Genomic DNA, 23,982 nt, shown 5'->3' with positions numbered 1-23,982 from the left:
CTTGACACTGACTTCCTTTGAAAAAAAAAAATTAACCCATTAGAATGCTCCTCTTCCAATTCTAGCTTCTTGCTGATATGTACCCTGGGAGGCAGCAAGTGATGATGGTTCAAGTCCTTGAGACGCTGCCACCCATAGGAGACCAAAATTAAGTTCTCAGCTCCTTACTTTAACCTGGTCCAGCCCCGGGGTGTTCTAGGCATTTAGGGAGTGAACCAGCAGGTGTTTTATTTAAAACAGGATCTTCAGGAAAGACCATTGTGAGTAGACACTGGAAGCAGTAAGCCAAGCATATTTCTTCTGATATCATCCATGAGGGAACACAATATGCCAAAGAATGAAAGGAAGAAAAAGTTCCAACTTAAATAGTACATGTGGATTGAAAAACAAGACATACAAGAAGGTGTTGTGGTGCAGTGGGTTGAGCTACCACTTGGGGCACCCATATTATAATGCCTGGTTCAAGTCCTGGCTGCCCTGTATTTCCAATCCAGCTTCCTGCTAACGTACCTAGAGGCAGTAGATGAGAGCCCAAGGTTCTAGGTCCTTGTTACCCACACGGGAGACCCAGCTGGAGTTTCTTCTCCTGGTTTTCGCCTGCTCCAGCCCCAGTTGTTGTGGGCATTTGAGGAGTGAACCAGTAGATGGAAGATCTCTTACTCTCATTCTGACTTTCAAATAAATAAATATTTTAAAAATAAAAGTCTGTTCTTCATTTTAAGAAGATATAAGGGGAAATTAAAATTACCTCTATTTGCAGGTGGCAAGATTTTATACATACTGAATCTTAAGGATTCCACATAAAGCAATGAAACTAGTCTGTTCAAGATTGCAGAATATAAAAATCAATATTAACAAGTCAATTTTATTTCTATACACCAGCATAGAGCAATATGGACACAATTAAAAAAATAATTCCAGTAATAATAGCAGCAAAAAAAATAAAACCCTTAAAACAAGCTTAACAAAAGTATAAGATTTGTAAACTGTAAACTATAAAACATTGTTGAAAGAAATTAAAGACAAAAAAAGGGGTGGGGAGAGGAAGATATACCATGGTAATGGATCAAAAAATTTTAAATTGTTAAGATGGCAATATAGTCCAAGTTGATCCCATCAAAATCCCACCTGGCTTCTTTGCAAAAAGTGACAAGCTGATCTTACCATTTTACAGAAATGCAAAGGATCCACAGCACTCAAAAATATTTTTTAATAATGTTAGAGGAACTGATTTCCTAATTTCAAAACATATACCCAGCTATAGTAATCAAAGGAGTACTGTACAGACATAAGAAGAGAAATGATGGAATAGAATCAAGAATCCTGAAATATACCCTTAGAACTGTGATCAATTGATTCTCAAAAAGGATGCCATGACAACTCTGTGGGGAAAGAAGTCCTTCAGTAAATGATGCCAGGTGGTTAAAAAAAAAAAAAGAAAGAAAAAGAAAGAAAGAAATCTGGTCATTTGCAACAAAATGAATGAAATTGGAAAATATCATTCTTAGTGAAATAAGCCAGTCCCAAAGGGACAAATACCATATGTTCTCCCTGACCTGTGATAACTAATAGAGCACCTAAAAGGCAATCTGCAGAAGTGAAATTGACACTTTGAGAAGCAATGACTTTGAATAGCCCTTTGTGCTGAATTTTGAGGAAAAATTTTTTTCATACTATTTGCTGCACTCTTTACTTAACAGTGTTAGTCATATGTAAATAAAGTTAATTGAAAATAGATCTTAGTAAAAAAAAAAAAAAGAGTGGAACTAGGAGAGGGAGGAGGAAGAGGGGTGGGAGGGCAAGTACAGTGGTAAGAAGAATCACCATGTTCCTAAAGTTGTAATTATGAAATGGATTAAGTTTGTATTCCTTAAATAAAAGCTTTCTGAGGGAAAAAAATGATGCTTGGAAAACTAGATACCCACATACAAAAGAACAAAGTAAGACTTTTAACTTCATATCACATATCAAAACATTAAGTAAAGGCCGGCGCCTTGGCTCAACAGGCTAATCCTCCGCCTTGCGGCGCCGGCACACCGGGTTCTAGTCCCGGTCGGGGCACCGATCCTGTCCCGGTTGCCCCTCTTCCAGGCCAGCTCTCTGCTGTGGCCAGGGAGTGCAGTGGAGGATGGCCCAAGTGCTTGGGCCCTGCACCCACATGGGAGACCAGGATAAGCACCTGGCTCCTGCCATCGGAACAGCGCGGTGCGCCGGCCGCAGCGCACTACCGCGGCAGCCATTAGAGGGTGAACCAACGGCAAAGGAAGACCTTTCTCTCTGTCTCTCTCTCTCTCTCTCTCACTGTCCACTCTGCCTGTCAAAAAAAAAAACAAAAAAAAAAACATTAAGTAAAAATGGATTGTAGTCCTAAATGTTACAGCTAAAATGACAAAATCAAGTTTAAACATAAAAGTAAATCTTTGTGGTTAGGCAGTGCCTTCTTAGACATGACACCAAAAGCATAAGCAACAAAAGAAAAAAGACATAAATTGCATTATAGCAAAATGAAGAATCTTTTGTTCTATAAGTAATACCTTCAGGAAAGTGAAAAGATTGGGAAAAGTTATTTGCAAATCATGCATTTGCAAAGGAACTTGTATGGAATATATAAAAACTTCTTACAATTCAATAATAAAAACTCAATTAAAAAGGAGACAAAAAATTTAAACAGATATTTTCCAAAAATAAAAACTGGCCTATACGATGTGTATGTATTCCATATTGTTTCTGATTCTCTGTCCTCTCTAATACAAGTGTGGAAGTGACCTTAAGTTTGACAAAAGCGATACAAATGACAAGAATGACAAGACGATGAGTGTGGTAGAAATAAAATGAGAAAGATCACTTTGAGAAATCTTTTACAGAAAAATCAGAATGAATCAGAAGCACATTGTAGTGTGGCAAGCACTGCACTGAAGGTGAAAGATAAATCCTTAAAAACAGGGGAGTCATTCTTCTGAACAGACTTGATAAATATAAGTAGGTCAATTGGGTGATGTTTAAAAATCTTTTCCAGATTCATAGTTCTTTAAACATGTACATGTAATTAATGCATCTGTTTCATACAATCTGTTCTTGCCATTGTTCATGTTACACTGTGAGCCTAAATGAGAACAGGGCTTACAATATTTAATCTATTGTACATGTAAAATGATAAATGAAATACCGTTGTACAAATATGTGAAAATTATGGAACATGATGAAATTTTGCAATACTTTTGGAAGTTTTCTCATCTTCAAAGAGTATATATCTGTATGTTCAGTAATATTTGCCAGATCCAATTTTTCCAATACCATTATTTTGTTCCTACACTCAAAATAATGGTAAGAAGTAGCAACGCAGTTTAGAGTTTCTATAAATACAACCTAACTGAGTCAGGACCTGAGTGCTGGGTCAATAATTATGCCAAACAGAAATGAAAGGCCTCATATGTCTCAAAGATTTTCATAAGTGAAATAATTTTTCCTGTAAAGTTATCAGAAAGGCAATTAAAATATTTCTAAAGAGGTTTGAATTAGTCATATATTATAATATTTTTGACAACAAATCAGTAAGTTTTGTGAAAAAATAAGTAAATTAATAAGAACCATAATTACAGTTCATATATGGAAGTTCTTTTTCCCATGGTGTCTCTGCCTGTTTTGTTTTGTTTTGTTTTGTTTTTGTTTTTGACAGGCAGAGTTAGACAGTGAGAGAGAGAGACAGAGAAAGAAAGGTTTTCCTTTTCCGTTGGTTCACTCCCCAATGGCCGCTGAGGCTGGCGTACCACGCTGATCCGAAGCCAGGAGCCAGGTGCTTCCTCCTGGTCTCCCATGCGAGTGCAGGCCCAAGGACTTGGGCCATCCTCCACTGCACTCCCAGGCCACAGCAGAGAGCTGTACTGGAAGAGGAGCAACTGGGACAGAATCCGGTGCTCCGACCGGGACTAGAATCCAGGGTGCCGACGCCATAGGCAGAGGATTAGCCTAGTGAGCCGTGGTGCCAGCCTCTGCCTGTTCTTCCAATTTTATTTCAAAGTTATCCATCAGTTATAAGGAACAAATAACAGTCTTCACATGCCAGAGTTAAGGCAGACCTTGCCTTTGTTTCCCAGACACATAAACATTTATTTACACTTTGTGTATTTTATGGAGGTCTCTTATGTTGATATGCTCTAAATAAATTAGTGCTCTATTTATCATTAGGACAAATTTGAGCTTACATACATATGCTTATATAATTACTATATTAATCATTTTAAATTGAATATTTTGGAATTTAAGTAGTATTAATCTATGTAACACAAATTACATATTAGAAAGTATAACTACAAAACAAAACAATTCTAATAGTAGCATATGTCATATTTAAAAGGACATAGGTATACATATATATATATAAAACAACATGTTAAAATATATTCCTCCTCCATTGAATTAGCAAACATTCTATTATAAATTTTAAATAATAAATAAAATTCTTTGAAATGAGAAAAATATTGGCCAAAAAGCACATGAAACAATGCTCAACATCATTAATCATTTGGGGAAATACAAAATCAAAACCACAGCAAGATATTACTTCACATCTACTAGGAAAGCTGTAATAAAGAGAGAGAAAAACAACAGATAGAATTTTAAAAAAACATTTGGCAATTTCTCAAGGCATTATGTTCAAAATTACCACAAGAACCAGTAAGACCCACTCCTAGATACATATTCAAGAGAAATATGCATGTCCACTCCAACACTGTACACAAATATTTCTAACAGCATTATTGTCCACTCCAACACTGTACACAAATATTTCTAACAGCATTACTGTCCACTCCAACACTGTACACAAATATTTCTAACAGCATTATTTGTAACAGCAGAAACCCACATGTCCATTAACTGACAGGAACATATAGACAAAATGTGGCGTGTATCCAATACTGGAGTATTATTCAGCCATAAAAAGGAAAGAAGGACTGACACATTGTTCAGCGCAGATAAACTTTCATCCCATGCTTATAAAATGTCCAGGATAGGCAAATAAATCTTCAGAGACAGGAAGCAAATTAGTGTTTACCCCAGGCTGGACTGAGGGTGGCAGACTGGGACAAGAGTGATATGAATATGAGGACTTTTGTTGCGGGGGAGGGACGACAAAAATGTTCTGGACTCGATAGTGGTAATGGTTGTACAACTCTGTGAATACTAAAAACCACAGAATTATATGAGAGAATTTTATGATACATGACTTATTATCTCAATACAGGTGTTTAACCTTAAGGGCTAAGAGAAACTTATTAAGAGCCATGGAGAGTGGGTGTGAGACAAAACAACTGATGTGCGGGCTGACACTACCGTCATGGAAGCTGGCAGTTCATGAACAGGAGTTCGCCACTGTCACGCTAACCAAAATGAAGAGTATCTGGATGTGAAAGTTAAGCATACTTTTACGGACACTAATAATCTTCAGTGATTGAAATCAACGATAGCACTAAGTCAAACTCTAGCTCTTGATATATATTTACAGATCTTGGAATAATTTACAGACCTTTCCTAATTTCAACACTAAATGCAGTCTCTAGTTTCTGTAACTTCATGGATGCTCTCAGGTTTGAGGTTTTGGTGATTGAGGCAGTAGGTGGAACTGCCATTAAGAAGCAGCAGCCTGCTGGCATAGAGGTGACAACCATGGAGCATCCCTCCAAGGTAAAAACTGCAGGTGCGGGGCTGGCACTGTGGTGCAGTGGGTTAGGCCTCTGCCTACTGCACGAGCATCCTATATGGGTGCCAGTTTGAGTCCTGGCTGCTCCTCTTCCAATCCAGCTCTCTGCACATGGGCTGGGAAAGCAGTGGAGAATGGCACAAGTGGTTGGGCCCCTGCATCCACGTGAGAGACCCAGAAGAAGCTCCCAACTCCTAGTTTCAAGTCAGCCCAGCTCGGGTCATTGTGGCCATTTGGGGGAATGAACCAGCAGATGGAAGATTTCTCTGTCTTTCCCTCTAGCTGTCTGTAACTCTGCCTCTCAAATTTCAAATAAATAAATAAATCTTAACAAAGACAGAAACTGCAGGTGCTTCTGGAAAAAAGGAAACCAATTCTAGTCCTCACTGTCATCCTTCATAAAATGGAGAAAAGTCTTCCCTACTCATTAGGGGAAAATATTTATAAATTCAAGTACATAGCATGTTAGTGGTAATGATGAGGGAGGGGAGGGGACGAAGGAAGGAAGTCAGGTCAGGGGAAGGAGGAGAAGCTCTGGTGAGATATTCCCTACTCCACCAGCCCAGTGCCCAGAAAAGTGCTTGGTGTATGACTGCATCTGCAACAGAAAGAGGGAGAGAGTTGGCAGCTTCTGGAAGCTTCCTTACATTGGCCCTATGGGTCTTTAGGGGCATAGTGCTACAAGGAATTAACTTGCTACACGTAAGTTTTCAGCTGCGCTTGGTAGCCATGGTCACAAGAACCATAAAGACAATACCTGATGCTCTACCAAGTCCAGAGCAGGCCCTCAGGGAAACAGCAGAGGAGTTGAGGATAGACCAGACACTGAAATATACTAAAGAACAGGATGAAACACAACTTCTGTCCTGAATTTCCGCTCTTAGGAGGGTGGACCCACTGCTCTGAAATGCTCTTCTGTAGTTACATAGGAGAACACAGAGCCAACTTGGTAAGAACAAAAAATGTAGCTGATTCTGACATTTGCGCCTGGAAGAAAAATTTTTTTGCTTTAATTTAAAGATTTATTTATTTATTCAGTTATTTCAGAGGCTGAGTTACAGAGACACGGGGTGGGGGGGTGTCTTCCCTCCACTGGTTCACTCCCCAGATGGCCACAATGGCTGGAGCTGGGCCGATCAGAAGCTAGGAGCCAGAAGCTTCTTTTGGGTCTCCCACATGCATGCAGGGGCCCAAGCACTTGGGCCATCTTCTACCGCCTTCCCAGGCCATAACAGAGAGCTGGATTGGAAGAGGAGCAGCCAGGACTCGACCTGGCGCCCATATGGGATTCTGGCCCCGCAGGCGGAGGCTTAGCCAACTATGCCACAGTGTGGGTCCTAGGAAGAAAAATTCTAAAATGTAATCCAGAGAGGAGCAGACAACAACAAAATAATAAACAAACAGAAAAAAAAGGGGTCCAGAGCAGGGCCCTTAGTCACATTTCTACACAAGTGCGGATGTCACTCTCAGAAATGACCTAACAATTCAGGCATCCTGAGCAGGCGCTGCTGAGAACCTTGGAAGGGCCCAGCACTTGAGAAGAGAGATGTAACTTACCACCCCCACCAACTGCTGCAGATGGCCCAGGGTTACAGAGTAGTATGGGAGCTTGAGGAATGGAAGGGCAGGCCACGCCTTTACACCTGCAGTGTGGGCATGAGCACCCTAGGGATGCGGGGTCCCTGGGTGCTATTCCTGCTCAGTCCCTTGAAGGCAGCCCCAGACTCTCCTCTATGCTTTCAGCCTGGTACCTCAGTGAGGTAGGCTGCAAGGAGAGAGATGCTCTCTAGTTTCCAGGCCCATCAATGGCAATGTCACAAGTTTCTCAAAACCCCGGCTCTGACAAATTACAGGCAATTATCTGAAGAGCTGCAACCCAGAGAAAAGAACATAGTAAAGTACCTTTAGAACTTTTCTATGAAGAGAACACATCCCAGGTACTGGAGGTACAGTGGGAACAAAAGCTGAGTGTCCTCAACACCCACTAACACATGGTCTACCTCCCATGACTGCCCTAGGCGGCACATAGGAGCCTCATTGCCGGTTTCTCTTCCAGATTATGTTTTGCTGGTTATTTGGATGACAACTTCTCCATTTCTAAGTCTAATTGTTCAGACTCCCTGGCACTGCCATTCAACCTATTTATGCCAGGCATTGTATAAGGTGCCAGGATACAGAAATGCAAAGACGCAGCTCCTACCTTGGAAGAGAGAAAAATCAAGTATAAGTGGACTCCAGGATGGTCACCTGAAGAGGTGACATCTGAATCAAGCCTTAAGCTGTTTGTTACCTGCAGTAAGAGGACCTGAGATGTGCAGCTACATTCTTCATATGGTTGTTATAATAGCATTTTACACATGTATTCAATCTTTCAGCCCTTCTAACAATACTGTCAAGTAGGTACGACTACCAACTCTAAAGCTACAGAGGTAACCAAGATACAGAGTGGCTAACAAGCTTTCCCCAGGCCACAAAGCTGGGAAGCAGCAAGGCAGGGATTTGAGCCCCTGCTCTGAGCAGGACCCTGCACTCCCCCAGTTGTCTTCTAATTCGGGTCTCACCATTTGATGAGGCAGTGACAGCATGAGTACAGACCCATTCTTTCAGCTTAGGAAATTCTGACAAATTAAATGTCTGGTCCAGGATCATTAATTTGATAAAGGAGCAGAGGAAGAATGTGGACCCAGCTTTAACTCTGCTGTCCACTTACTTTCCTGAAAGTGACTGGGGGGAGAGAGGGTGTGGTTATTAAAAATGCAGAGTCTCAGGCCTCACCTCTAGCTCCTGAATGGGAATCTGCATTTTGGGAAACACTTTACACTAATCTTATACATCCTTTAAGTACAAAGGCTTGTATCCTGTGGCATGTTTCCTAAGGATTTAGAAAAGGATAAGAGGTCACCACAGTCCATCTTCCCTAGAGTTTGCCTAATGGCAAGCAAATTAAAGATGGACACCTGGCCTTGTCCCCTCTTCCCCCCACCCCTTAATGTCTTCTGCCCCACACAGAACCACTGGCCCTCAACAATGGAGAAACGGGTACATCAGTGGACCCAATAAAAGTACCATCCAGGTCTCATCTCAACAGATTCCTCAGACTTCAGGTGTGCTCAGGGTACTTCTAAACTCCTGGGGGAAAGAATTTGTACTGTAAGTCCTAAATGTGTGCTCCATAATACCTTTACTTGGCCTTCCCTTTACACTGAAGTAATTTAGATTCATTGTCAAACATTTAAGAAATCAGGTGAATACAAATAAAAATTCAGATTCTGGCTTCTCTTGAAGAATTAGAAATCTGCCATCACCATCTGCCTTTCTAGCAACCCCTGGCAGGAGTTGAGGACAAGTGGCCCATCTGGAAGAAGTGAGCCCCTGTGCCTCCACCCAGCCAGCTTCATTCAGCTGGGCCCCGACTTCCCAGTCAGTGGGCAGGCACGCAGCTCCCTGACACGGCCTGGCAGGCAGGGTTAGGATGACTGGGCCCAAGCAGCACGAGGAAGAGAAGAACAGGGTATACAGCCTCTTGGCTGCTTGAAACTCCCATCTACTCCCCTCACTGCCACAGCAAAAAGGCCCTCGGCAAGGCTCCCTGCTGCTGCTCTCCCCAGCATCCTGAGTGCTCCTTCTCCCCGCAGTCCAATCCCATCACCTGGTCCACAGACACTATCCCAAAGGTCCAGAAAGAGACCAGTCAGAGGTCAGTCTCTGAAGGCATTTCCTTTGGAGGGGTGCCCAGCCTCTATCTTGCAGTAAAAACAAAACAGGGGCTGGAATTGTGGCGCAGAGAGTTAAACTGCCACCTGTAACACCAGCATCCCGTAGGAGCACAGGTTTGAGTCCCAGATGTTCCACTTCTGATCCATCACCCTGATAGCACATCTGGGAAAGTAGGAGAAGGTGGCCCAAGTGCCTGGACCCCTGCCACTGACAGGAGACCTGGATAGAGTTCTAGGTTCCTGACTTTGGCCTGGCTCAGCCCTGGCTGTTGTGGCTCCATTTCCTGTCCAGCTCCTTGCTAATGCACCTGGGAAAGCAACAAAAGATGGCCCAAGTGTTTGGGCACCTGCCACTCCTGAGGGAGACCTGGATGGAGCTCCAGGCTCCTGACTTCAGCCTGACACACCTCTGGCTGTTGTGGCCATTTGGGGAGTGAACCATCAGATGGAAGATCTCATTAGCTCTGTCTGTCTGTCTCTCTCTCTCTCTCTCTCTTTGTAACTCTCCCTTTAAAATAAATAAATATTTACAGAGGGAGAAAGAAGCAGCCCAAAGGGACAGAAAAGATGGCAAAGGGAACTGAGCTCTGGGTGGGCTGAGAACATGCTTACAGGCAGGGGCCTGCAAGCGGTACAGTTACAGCACAGCTACAGCACGGCATAGAGTTGTAGTCTGACTGCCCTGGGGGTCATCTGCCTGTTCATCCTGCTGAGCAAACATCTCTCAGACCCTCTTCCTCCATACCAACCTCTCCTTGCAACTTCCCTCATCCACAGGGAGGGGGTAAACAACCAGTACAGCTGTTAAGACACTGTCTGGGACACCAGTATCCTACATCTGAGTGCCTGGGCTTGAGTCCTGGCTCAGCTTCCAATCCTATCTTCCTGCTCGTGTGCATCCTGGGAGGCCCAGGTAACGGTTTAAGTACTTGGTACTTGGATGCCTGCCACCCACGAGAGACCTGGACTGAGTGTCCAACTCCCAGCTCTGACTTAATCCAGCTCCAGCTGTTGTAGGCATTTGGTGAGTGAACCAGTAGATTGAAGATCTGTCTCTGTCTCTCTGCCTTTCAAACAAATAAAAAGACATTTGAAAAAAAAAAATTTACAAAAGAACACGGAGACTAAGAGTTTCAGAAATAGCAGTGGCCCTTTCACCTCCTGAATCCTCTCCCTAGAAGAAACACACCTCCGCCTCCCCCCACCACCCCACACAAAACCTAGAGCCATCCCAAGTCCCAGGGAGGGCCATCATTAGAATGTGTTCTTAAATACCTGAACCAGAGTTTTCAAAAGTGTGGAATAATCGCTTCTTGGCGTTTTGGCTAAGATCAAGTGTAAAAGTGTGGAATTCTCTTCTCTCCTGCAGCTGCCCCTGGACTGAGCGAAGGTGGGAAGGGCTTTGCTGAGCTTTCACAGCTCTGCACGGACCAAGAGCTCTGGGCCTGGCTGCAGCAGCTCACAGACACAGCTTCTCTGCACTCCTGACACTCCTAGGAAACGCAGCCACCCACTCGTCTCCTGGCATCCTGACCCCTCAGAACCCACGTGACTGAGGGTACTGCAGAGCAATGCTAGTTCTGTTTTGTTTGTTTTTTAGATAACTCTCGGTACTTAGCAGAGTTCTGTACATAAAAGGCCCTCAAAGAAAGGCTGGATAACAACTGACGACAAAAGAGGGACCAGGAGCTAAAAGCAAGGATGACAAAGTGCCCCAGAAATTTTGGCACTGCCACATCCTTAAGTTGCAAATCTTCCAAAGTCATGGCTGCCATACAATGCGTGCAAGAGTTTTCCGGCTGTCGCTGCCACCTCTCAAATCGCCAGTGGCAGGCCTTTTCCTCTACCACTCTGCCAAATTTGGCTTCTCACAGAGGTCCCCAGTGTCTTCCAGGCCTCTGATGCAGAAACAGGTTTTCATCCAACACACCCATGAGGAAGGCTACTCCTGGAAGGCTTGCTGTAGTGTCACACACGCTAGCTTTCTCCTCCCTCATCAGTCTTTTGCTCTCTTGCTTTCCCGATTCACATCCCACTTGCGGCCCACAACTTTGACTTTGGCGCTTCCATGTTTAAAAATAACGGGTTCTAAAGGCAGGGAGAAACAGTGGGTACACAGGCTGGTGTAGAAAAGGCACTTGGAAGGATTTTCCCAAGTTTACCCCACTCCCTCCCAAGTTCCAGACCTCTTTTCTTTCTCCTTCACTACTTCTTCATATTGTGTACCTTGGCTCACCTCCACTCCAGCCCAAGGTCATGTGTGTATATGCCCAGGGAGCTCTTCAAGCGTAAATGCTGAAGGAATCATACGCATGGTCAAGTGGAGGCCAGGATTGCCAGGTGTTTTTACAGGTCCCCACAAGACTTAAATCTACTTCAACCAGTCACTGGGAAAAAGGGTTTGTTGCTGAATAATAATCAGGAAAAAAAATGAAAAAACCCTTTCCATCTCTTACTTTTCACTCCCACATCCCCTTTATTTTTTATTTTTTATTTTTTTTGACAGGCAGAGTGGACAGTGAGAGAGAGAGAGAGAGACAGGGAGAAAGGTCTTCCTTTGCCGTTGGTTCACCCAACAATGGCCACTGCGGCCGGTGCACCGCGCAGGAGCCAGGTGCTTCTCCTGGTCTCCCATGTGGGTACAGGGCCCAAGGACTTGGGCCATCCTCCACTGCACTCCTGGGCCACATAGAGAGCTGGCCTGGAAGAGGAGCGACCGGGACCGAATCTGACGCCCCGACCGGGACTAGAACCCGGTGTGCCGGCACCGCAGGCAGAGGATTAGCCAATTGAACCATGGCGCCGGCCCCCACACCCTCTTTCCAACCCCTCCTCCCCTCTCCCCCGCAAAGAAAGCCCTTGAAGTTTGGATTTTCAACCCCCATCATTTTTCAATCTCTGTCCTGCCAGATGGTCCTTCTCCACACAATTCTGGAGAGGTTTTAAGCTAGGTTTAAACACTTCCTGAAGGCCTGAACTGGGCCTTTGTTTTGAGGGTTTGTTAGGCAATTCCAGGCCAAAAGAAATCCGATTACTTTCAAGATGGTCTAGAAAACCTAGACTCGGCTGTCATGCCAGTCTGTCAAGTCGGCCTCTCGGCTCTTCAGGTAGGATGGAGCCCACACTGCCCAGTGACTTGTCACCACTTGGAAAAAGCAAGCAGAACGGAAGCTTGTCCCACAAAGAACTCTGCTTCCAGGGATAACCACTGATCTCTTTCACTCTGGCAAGACAATGGGTCCCATAATTATGATGGTGATTCAAGGCCACAATCCCATCTCCCAGAAGTGCCTTCCCTCTAACTGGGCATGTCAGGCTGTAACAGTTGTCATTTCCTGCACATGCCAGGAATGTTCATGACTCCCAAGATTCCTTGTATCTTCAATGTCCTCTGGCCCGCTTTCTCACTCTCTTTTAAGGTTTATTTATGTATTTAAAAGGGAGAGTGACAAAGAAAGAGAGAGGAAGAGACATAGAGATCTTCCATAGACTGGTTCACTCCTCAAATGGCTGCAACAGCCAGGGCTGGCCCAGGCCAAAGCCAGGAGCCAGGAACTTCATCTGAGTCTCTGACATGAACGCAGGTGCCCAAGTACTTGGGCTATCATCTGCTGCCTTTGAGGATGTATTAGCAGGAAGCTGGATCAGAAGCAAAGCAGCTATGACTTGAAGTGCACTCTGTTACAAGATGATAACATCACAAGCAGTGGCTTAACCCACTGCACCACAGCATTGGCCCCAGCCCAGTCTTTCTTAAATATACAGTTCAGATGTCAACTTCTTTCCTAAGCCTTTAGTGACCCTGAATCCCGACCTCATTCTCACCCTTCCTATACTTCTTCTGGTCCAGTTGAACTCAGATAATCTGACTGATGGCAAGATGCTTCCTCTGTCCTAGAAAAACATACCTCCCACAACCTGTACCTTCTCAGAGAAGGTCTAGGAAATATCAAGGCTGCGCAAGTCTTATTTCTACCCTCTCGCCCTCCCTCCCTCTTCCTTCCCTCTCTCCCTCTCTCTCTTTCTTTTTATTTGAAAGGCAGAGAGACAGAGAGAGTGAAAGAAGAATCTTCCACCCACTTGTTCACTTCCCAAATGCCCACACAGCCAGAGCTGCGCCAGGCTGAAGCCAGGAATTCAATCAGTGTCTCCCATATGTGTGTCAGGGACTCAACTACTTGAGTCTCACTGCTGCCTTCCAGGGTGCGCATTATCAGCAAGCTGGAATGGGGAGTGGAGATAGTACTTGAAGCCAGGAGCTCTGATGTGAGATGCAGGCATCCCAATGGCATTATAACCACTATGCCAAATGCTTGCCCTTCAGAGATTTCTTAAGCATAACATAAAACATAATAACCATAATAAAAAACACTTGGCCTCTCAGCTCTGCGGGTAAGATGGCATCCACTCTGCCCAGTGATTTGTAAAAACACTGGTAAATTAGACTTCATTCAATAAGAACACTATGATTAAAAAAGTCATTTAGAGAGTGAAAAGGAACCCTTCAGAGTGGGAGAAGATATTCTCAGTAGATCTATCCAGGATATATGAAGAACAAATCAGTATGAGGACAACTCAAAAGAAAAGTAGCAGGGCCAGTGCTATGGTGCAGTGTGGTAAACAGCCATCTGCACTGCTGGCATCCTACATGAGTGCAAGTTCGAGTCCTGGCTGTTCCACTTCTAATCCAGCTCCCTGCTAATCCAGCTGGGAAAGCAGTGGAAGATGGCCCAAGTCCCTGGGCCCCTGCACTCATGTGGGAGACCCGGAGGAGGTTCCTGACTCCTGGCTTTGGCTTGACCTAGCCCTAGCCATTTGGGGAGTGAACCAGCAGATGGAAGTAACTCTGTAACTCTGCCTTTCAACTAAATAAATACATCTTAAAAAATAAATAAATAAAAATAAATCTTAAAGAAAGAAAAATGGCAAAAGACTAGCATAGACACTTACCCAGAGACAATATTCAAATGGCAAAACATATCAGAAAGGATATCCAATTTCATTAGTCATCATGGAAATGAAAATTATAACCACAACATAAAACCATTAACATATCTAGTGGAACAGAGAAAATGAAAAAGAATATACCTAGTGGTACTAAGGATATGAAGCAATTGGAACTCTCACACATTGGCAGTGGAGGTGTAAATTAATACTACCCCTTTGGAAGAATATTAAGCACAATACACTGAAGCTTAAATACATGCATACCTGTGACCCAGCAGTTTCTGTCCTAGTTGTCTACCCATCAGAAATGCACACACATGTGTACCAAAAGGCAAGTATGAGAATGTTTATAACAGCACTACCCACAAGTGATATAAACTGAATACTACCCAAATGTCCATCATCAGAAGATTGTAGAGTAAATTTTATGGTGTATTTACATAGTAGAATACTATATAGCGATGAGAATGAACAATCTGCAGCTATATATAACATGAATAAACCTCAAATATCATATTGAATAAAAGAACCAGACACCAAACACAAACATATGATCCCATTCATAGAAAAAAGAAACATAGACAAAAAATTTATGTTATCAGAAGTCAGAATAGTGGCCACCCACGAAGGGGGTGATATTCCACAAGGAGACAGGAGGGAGATTCTGAGGTACTAGCAATATTCTCTTTCTTAATCTGGGTGTTGATTACAAGGGTTCAGTTGTAAAAATTTGTTGAGCTGAATACATACACAAGGGTACTTCAAAAATTCATGGAGGGGCCGGCACTGTGGTACAGCAGGTTAATGCCCTGGCCTGAAGCGCCGGATCCCATACGGGCACCAGTTCTAGTCCCGACTGCTCCTGTTCCGATCCATCTCTCTGCTGTGGCCTGGGATAGCAGTAGAAGATGGCCCAAGTCCTTGGGGCCCCTGGAAGAAGCTCCTGGCTCCTGGCTTCATATCGGCGCAGCTCCAGCCATTGCAGCCAATTGGGGAGTGAACCATCGGATGGAAGACCTCTCTCTCTGCCTCTCCTCTCTCTGTGTGTAATTCTTTCAAATAAACAAATAAATCTTTTTTAAAAATTCATGGAAAATGGAATTAAAAGAAAAGTTTACTTTAGTGAAAAACTTTTGAAATCCATGCATAGTTTTTTCATAGTACACATTTTCCGTGTGGTTTTTGAAGACCCCTCATATACTTTATTGGTTGTAAGACAAACTTCAATAAAACAGTTTAAAACAGCACACAGAAGGCAGAGTTCAACAGAACTGGGAACATGAGATCCACAGACCAAGGTTATCAAGAAGTTACCAAGTGGATGTTTGGTGTAACAGTTAAAGCAGTGCTTGGGACTACCCGCTGTTACATATCCGAGTCTGGTTTCAAGTCCTGATTCTGCTTCTGACTCCATTTTCCTGCTAATGCACCTGGGGGGCAGCAGGTGATGGCTCAAGTACTTGGATCCCTGCCATCCAAATGTGAAATGTGGATGGAGTTCTGGCTCCTGGCTTCAGCCTGACCCAGCCCCAGCTGTTGCAGGCATTTGGAAAGTGAACCAGCAGATGGAAGATCTCTGCCTGTCTCTGTCTTTCTGCCTTTCAAATGGTAAATTACATAAGTAAATTTAAAAAGTGTTTTAAAGATGCTAAATTTGTTTAAAACAATAAAAGGGTTTGGAGCAAAGCCTTTTGTTCCTAGATTTTGGAAAGCAGTAAAACAAAGTGCACCTATGTGGTCATGCTCTGCTGGTTCTACGCATTTAATCTCATTTCATCTTTGTTACAACCATGAGAGAGCTCTCGTTCTTTTTAATGAAGAAACTGAGGCAAAGAGAGACTATGTAATTTGCCCAGAATTTCATAGTAAGTGGCAGATCCCAAGGTCAGGCTGGCACTAGAATCTATCAGAGATGGCAGAGCTTGGTCTCCTGTAGCCCAGCTAACGGAAAAGAGTTTGGAAAGGTCCAACGCCAGGCCCCCAAGTTCTTGGTGTTAAAATCCCACTTTACTTTAAGCCATGTAGTTCAGGTACAATTTCGTGAATCAACACAAAATTAAGAGATATGCATCATCATTGTCCCCCAACGGTGGATGGGAGGAGCTCACTAACACAGATCCTACTCAGAGACAAGCTTTCCCCCCAACAGAGCAGTAGTGCTGGAGGTGAGAATGCAGATGAGGGCAGTCTGTCCATCCTTTAAGGGTCGTGAGGGGGACAGAATTTGCCTCTTATTCCTCCTTCAAATAGCAAGTCCTACTTGGCGAGCAAAGATCTGTAGCTCTCCAAGTGCATGCTGTGTTGCCCGGGAGCATCCTGATAAACTCACAGGGGTGCTGCAAGATAATTAAAAATGCTGAGGGAAACAGCCACACTCCACATTTGTCAGACAGACCACGAGTTCGCCCTCAACATTACAGTGCACTACATTCTTTTCGATGATGTCATTTCTTTGTGAATCTGGATTTTCAGCACTCGCTGTGATAAGATGCAAGTACCATGTGAAAAGCAATGTGGAACAGCAAATGAGATGGCAGTACCCATTCTGATTCCAAAGTCTGACACATGTACACTGCCCATTAGTAACTGTGGCTAAATTCAAGAATGAAAAAAAAATTTTTTCTATTCAATTTGCTGGTAGAATTTTTTCAGATGACTACTCAGTTGTTAGGACAGGGTATAAATACCCCCTAAATTGTTTAAGACTAACTACTTAATAGAGTGAAACTTGGTCATTTCTTTGGGCCTCTGGGCACTGGAAAACAAATTATGGAAACACTAGGGCCCATCGTCTGAAACAGTGTGGGAAGCCTCTGGAACAGACATTTTTAGTCTATGTCAAGAAGCGAAGGACTTCCCGGCTCTGCCCCTGTCCGTGGGGGTACGCCCAGGGCTTCAGGGAGCAGCTGGCAGAACAGCTCCTCTGCCAGAGAAGTAGCTGCACACCAGCTTCCTCTAGGCCCAGGGGCCATGCACATCTCCATCAGTCCTCCTCCCAGGCTTCCCTCTGAACTCCTTCCCTTTGAAGCAGGGACCGCCTGAATAAACCCCAAAGCCTGTCCAGAAGCCAGTCCACCAGCAGGGGTCTTCCACACAGGCTCAGACTCAGGAAATGTCAACAAACCAAACATTAATCCTAGAAAGAGGAAGCTAAGAAGAGGGGCTTCCAGGATAGCTCCAGCACTGAAAGGCTAACTCAGGCTTCTAGGGTGAAGATTTCCATGAAAATGACTTCTTTGTTCCCAGGTGGTTTCCTGCCAGCTACACTCCCTCCTTCTATTCTTCCTTGAGTCATAATCCTCTATGGGTGACATCACAACTGTTGATACAATAGCCTACTTTTGTGATGTCACAGGACTCAACTTTTGTTAGTTTAGGTGAGGGGATGGAGTGGAAAATATGACAAAGGACAAGAATAGCATGCGTACAGCTTGCTTTTCCCTGGTGTGGAAGGGCTATAACTCAGAAAAGGAAAGGCAGCAAGGCATAGGCATCATGTACAGATGCCTCTGCACCAAGTGTGTAGGGTGGAGCACAGAGGGTGACAAGAGTTTTCAATTTCAGCACTGGCCGCTTATGAAGACGCTCTCAGTCCAGCCATGCCCGGAGCCTTCTCTTACATCTATTGCCTGGGCCCCAGGCAGAGCAGAGAAAGGCAGAGTGATAACAGAGGCTCCAGGCAGGAAGGCTCCCTGGAAATGCACTTTGGGGAGCTGTGCTGTGCTTTGGACTCCATACCCACAGAGGGACGGCCCCATTAGTGCGGACTGCACCTAGGTAGGGTGACCAGGATGGAGCAGGCACTTAGACACAGACCGGGGGAGAGGACAAAAGGAACTGAAACTGTTTACCCTGGAGAAGAGAGGCTAGGATTGGGAAGGGGCAGGGTGATAACTGCCCTAACAACTCTGAAGCACTCTCAGGTGAAAGAGGGGTTTAGTTGTGCTTTCTAGGGTTCCCTAAAGAGAAGACCCCGAGAGGCCCAAATGAGGAAGAACTTTCTATTCTTAAATCCCAATCAGAGACCATACATTCATTTTAACTTCTTATTTCTCAATTACAGAGTAAGTGCTTGAGGATGTGGATTGTCTTGCTCATTGTGGTATCACAGAACTTAAGAGTAACTGGCACATGGTAGGAGTTTATTAATATGTGTCAAGGAAATGAACAAAGTAATGAATGACATTGGTCTGCAGAAAGTGCTGGTATCTGTGGATGCTCATTCATCCCACCAGCATTTTTTGGTCCCCTACCACATGCCACTCACGCAGTCACACACTGGGAATACAACAGTAAAAAAGCAAAAGTTAGTCTCCTGCCCTCCCATTCCCTCCCCTCCCTCTGGAAGGGCCACCTAAGATCCTCTCCAATACTGAGAGTCCTTAATTCTTAGGGTTGACTAAAAAATTTAAAACTCAGAGGGGAAAGGACCCCATAGGCCACAGATAAACCCTCCATCCCACCACAATACCATCCACAAGCCTAGAGATTTCTACGTAGCTATGGCTTCCTCATGGAAGTGGGCTGGGGCAGCACTGGCAGACGAGGCCATGGCCAACAGGCTGGGGTCTGTCAAGGCCCCTGACCCCACTACCAGACAAACCTGGGCTCCTCAACCTGGCAAGAAATACATCTGGTCCACTTGGGTAACAACAGTGTTTCAGATACTCTCACTTCTCTCCAGGGACCCCAAACTTCCCCCTCAGACTCAGGCAACTGCTCTGCTAAAGACCCTGTGATTGACAACCTAATGACTACGGAGCTATTTTTAAAGAAGTAACTCTAAAACCCTCCTGTTCTCAGGACGTGCTAGGGCTCCAGGCCTGGCTCCCACTGCTGAGGGCATGAGAGCATAACTGTAAGTAATGAAACAGATTACTCAACAGATATACCAGAGGTCACCATCTTCAAAGTAGTCCTTAGAGGCCTGCACCTTTATTTTAATAAGTTCTGGAACAGTTCTGAAATCCCTGTTTGGACGGTACCCTCAGAGCCTTTGGAACATTATCTGGATTTTCTCAAGGAAATTCTATAAACTTTTTTTTTTTTTTTTTTTTAAATTTTTGACAGGCAGAGTGGACAGTAGAGGGAGACAGAGAGAAAGGTCTTCCTTTTGCCGTTGGTTCACCCTCCAATGGCTGCCGCGGTAGCGCGCTGCGGCCGGCGCACCGCGCTGTTCCGATGGCAGGAGCCAGGTGCTTCTCCTGGTCTCCGATGGGGTGCAGGACCCAAGAACTTGGGCCATCCTCCACTGCACTCCCTGGCCACAGCAGAGAGCTGGCCTGGAAGAGGGGCAACCGGGACAGGATCGGTGCCCCGACCGAGACTAGAACCCGGTGTGCCGGCGCCGCAAGGCGGAGGATTAGCCTACTGAGCCACGGCACTGGCCCAAACTTCCTTTTTTAAATGTATTTACTTTGCTTATTTGAATTGGGCAGGTGGAAGGACAGACAGACAGGCATCTTCCATCTGCTGGTTTACTTCCCAAATGCCTGCAACAGCCAGGGCTAAGCCAGGTCAAAGACAGGAACTCCATCCACATCTCCCAACTGCACAGCAGGGATCCAAGAACTTGAGTCATTACCTGCTGCTTGCCAGGGTGCGCATTAGCAGGAAGCTGGATGGGAAGCAGAGCTGGGACCAGAACCCAGGCACTCCAATATGGGATGTGGTATCCCAAGTGGCAGATTACCACACTATGCTATAACACCTGCCCCCAAATCTCCATCCTTCGTGGCTGCTAACTCATTCAATGTGGTATGACCTCACCCCCTCACCCCAGAAAAGTATAAACTAGAGAATACCTTCTTACTTCACAGTTAGTATACTGCAGAACCTTAATATCAAAGGGGATGCATATGAAGAATGTCCCAAATCCCCACATTTTACAGTATGGCAGTGGTTATTCACTTCGAGATCACAGAGTCCTTTAAGTAACTCATAAACCCCAAGCATCTCCATAGAAAATTCACATGCACATTTAGGGAATACACAACTTCCAGAAACTTCTTCATAGAAACATTTTAAAAATCCTGGTCCTGGTGTGGGAGTTTGGCCTAGCAGTTAATACGCCACTTGTGACACCCACATCTCATATGGGAGTTCCTGGGTTTAAGTTCCCCCTCGGCTCCCAATTCCTGCTTCCTGTTAGTGCACACCCTGGGAAGCAGCAGGTAGACAGTTCAAGTAATTGGGTCTCTGTCACCCTCATGGAAGACCCAGTTGAGCTCTCACTCCTGAGTTCTTCAGCTTGGTCCAGCTCCAATTCAGGTATCTGAGGAGTAAAACAACCAAAAAGAAACCTCTGTTTGTTTCTCTGTCTCCCTATAAAAAACTAACTGAATAAATATAAAAAGGAATCGGAATCAGAATCCACTTTGCCTTCCCTGTAAGCGCACAGGCCATGGTGAGTAGAGGTTTACAGAGCTCAACAGGGATGGCAAGGCTGGGCAGTAAGAGAGGCTTCCCAGCCATGAGGCCCCCTGCTGCCCAGAGTCCCTAAGCACGGTTTCAAACTTGAGTATCAGCCATTTATCAGCTACTACATGTCACAGGCCCTCAGGAATATTTAAACAGTTAAATTAAAAAATACTAGACTTAGAAATGCCAACACAAATGTGATCTCTGCTAATGTGGTTTGTAAACTGGTTCTGGAGAAAACCCCCAAAGAGGAGGCAAATCTACCTTCCGATAGCCAGACTCACTCAGCTGTGCAACCGCAGGTGCAGCAGCAGGCTGTGGTCCCAATCTGTATTTCCCACACACTCCTGGGGAATGTGCTTCTCCCCTCTTCTGGGCTAGCCAGCAAGCTCACCAAGCAGCTCCCATCACACGAAAAGCCACCCACGTCACAGCTGACTCATGCCACTGCCTCTTGTAATGTTGTATGACACGCAGCTAAGCCTTTGTATATTTTCATATTTGTAGCCTACAATTATGCATTTTTGAGGGATGTAGCTGACTAGTGGTTCTGTTCAGTGATCTATAATTATTCACATAGGCATCACGGACAATCCAAGCAGCTCTCAGGCCTGGAGGCATTATGAGCTCAGACCTCATGGAGGGAGCTCCTTGGCTCTGAGAAGGTCCAGGGAACACTGCTAGCAGTAGCTGTGCCTCAGCAGAAGACAGCACTGCCCCTTCTGCACTGCTCACAGAGACACTGTCCCTTCAGTCTACTTCATGCTTCCATATCCACTGTGCCTGATTGACCACAGCTTCACTCCTTGAAACTCAAGTGCTGGCACATTTGTGTGCTTAGTGCCAGCACCGGGTTACTTTGCAGCACACAGTCTCCATTACCAAGACAATCCTGCAGTCAGCTGTTACATGGGCTCACTGTGCCCAAGGGCCCAACAGAATCCTCCCCCACGCAAATATTTGCTCATCATGCTGCTTGCCGGCTGCTTCCCTAGCTGGGAAGGAAAGGAGGACTGGTTTACTAAAAGATTTGCTCCACTGACAATTTGACAATTCACATGCACATTTGGCTCCAATAAAAATCAGTTTCTTGATTTTCAAATGGCAGTGCAAATCCTGATTCTAATATACTCAAAGATACTGACACTAGTCAATGAGCATGGCTGTGAAATACAACTGTGGCCCATGCTCAGCAACTTACACATTAAGTGTGAGCCCAGTTTCTAAACTACAACCATTTTGCAAGTTTCCCTTCTTCCCCTGTGCTGGTTCCAAAGTTCTTTACAGTGTTTTATGCCTTCTAAACACACTTCCACATGTCATCTCATCTGAGCCCACCAATAAGCCCAGGATGCAATAGGTATTTTCTCTATTTCATAATTAGTAAGTGCAGAACCAGATCTAGAACTGTTTGATAGCTGTGTCATCTCAGCTTCTTCAAATGTCAACAATTAACAACAGCTATAGTTAATGTAAGGATAAATCAGTTAATACATGTGAAGCGCCCATAATGCTATCTGGTTCAGAGTACGGGTTATGCTGTTCTTATCATTACTTTTTAAAAAAGATTTATTGGGGCCACTTCTGTGGCACTATGCTGTGGCATAGTGGGTTAAGCTATCATCCGCAGTGCCGGCATCCCATATGGGTGTTGGTTCGAGTCCTGGGTGCTTCATTTCCAAGCCAGCTCCCTGCTAATGAGCATGGGAAAGCAGCAGAAAATGGTCCAAGTGCTTGGGCCCCTGCACCTGGGTGAGAGATCGGGTAGAAGCTCCTGGTTCCTAGCTTCAGCCTAGCCCAGCCCCAGCCATTGCGGCCATCTGGGGAGTGAACCAGTGGGTGGAAGATCTCTCTCTCTCTCTCTCCTTTTCCTTCTCTGTAACTCTGCCTTTCAAATAAGTAAAATAAGCCTTAAAAAAAAAAAAAAAAAAAGACTATCATCACCATTACTTCCCAGAATCCTCAATTCCCAATCTAGAGTTCTTTTCTTTCCATTCTGTTGCAGCTCTACAAACACTTCTCAGGAAGTAGCATCATCTAACCTCGAGTGAGTCCAAACCCAATCCCTGTAATTTGTCCATGGAACCAAGCACTCACTAGACTCTCAAATCTTGCTACTCCAGAAACTTCTCTGCACTTGTGTACACAGGGAAACACACCCACACCCACACCCACACCCACTCCACCTTTTCAGCAAGTCAGTGCTAGTCCTCAGACTTCTAATGTCACGCTATGTTAGCCATCATGATGTGGCTTGTCCTGCCTGTAGTACTTGACTCTGTTATATCCAAATCATTTCCTTCAAAAATTTCATTAGCATCCACTCTTCACCAAGTCCTGTACTAGCAATTGGGGGAAATATTCCTTGTCCTCTAAAAATGCCCATTGAGAAGTGCAGGAACAACAGGATAACACAAGCGGCAGTGACAGCACAAAAGAACCAGAAAATAACTGATGGCAGCACAAAATATTTCAGAGAAAGCAATGCTGCAATGAGTTTGTAAGATTTATTTTATTTATTTGAAAAGCATGGAGGGAGAGGAAGAAAGAGAGGGAGAGGAGGGCGTGAAAAGAGAGAGGGAGAAAGGGAGAGAAAGGGATAGAGAGAGGGGGAAAAAGAGGGAGAGGAAGGGAGAGAGGGAGAGAGGGAGAGAGAGAAAATCTTCCATATTCTCTTTCATTCTCCAAATGGCCACAACGGCTGGTGCTGGATCAGGTCAAAGCCAGGAGCCAGAAGCTTCATCTGGGTCTCCCCCATGGGTGAAGGCACCCAACGTCTTAGGCCATATTCTGCTGTTTTCCCAGGCACTTGGCAGGGAGCTGGATTGAAAGTGGAGCAGATGGTACTCTAACAAGCACCCATCTGGGATGCCAGCATTGCAGGGAGCGGCTTTACCTGCTACACCATGATGCTGGCCCCTGCAATATTTCTGAAGTGACTGGAGTGCCCTCAGGAGACAAGAGGAAAGAGGAACACTCAAGTGACAGGGTATACACAGCAATACAAGACATCATACAGAATATGACCTCACATCGCCAGCATGCAGGAGCTCTCTCTGTGTGTGTATTATTGTGATGTGGTAAGAAATAAATATTTGGTCTTCTTCCTGGATCCCAGCATAGAGCTAAAAAAAAAAAAACCCCATGGAATTTCCTGAGTGACTGAAGAGAAAAGCCTGTTCTGTTATTCATAAAGAGTCC

The 23,982-nt window shown here is 44.8% G+C and overlaps 1 protein-coding gene across 8 annotated transcripts in view; it reads right to left on the bottom strand.

Moving 5' to 3' along the window:
- DENND2B (DENN domain containing 2B) overlaps nt 1-23,982 on the bottom strand; it is a 175,179-nt gene that overhangs the window by 53,007 nt on the left and 98,190 nt on the right. The window lies entirely within an intron of this gene.

The sequence above is a fragment of the Lepus europaeus genome, chromosome 7 (genome assembly GCF_033115175.1).
Source record: "Lepus europaeus isolate LE1 chromosome 7, mLepTim1.pri, whole genome shotgun sequence".
Taxonomy (NCBI): Eukaryota; Metazoa; Chordata; class Mammalia; order Lagomorpha; family Leporidae; genus Lepus; species Lepus europaeus.
The sequence above is the reverse complement of the archived record's forward strand: the minus strand, read 5'-3'. Positions and strand labels throughout refer to the sequence as shown.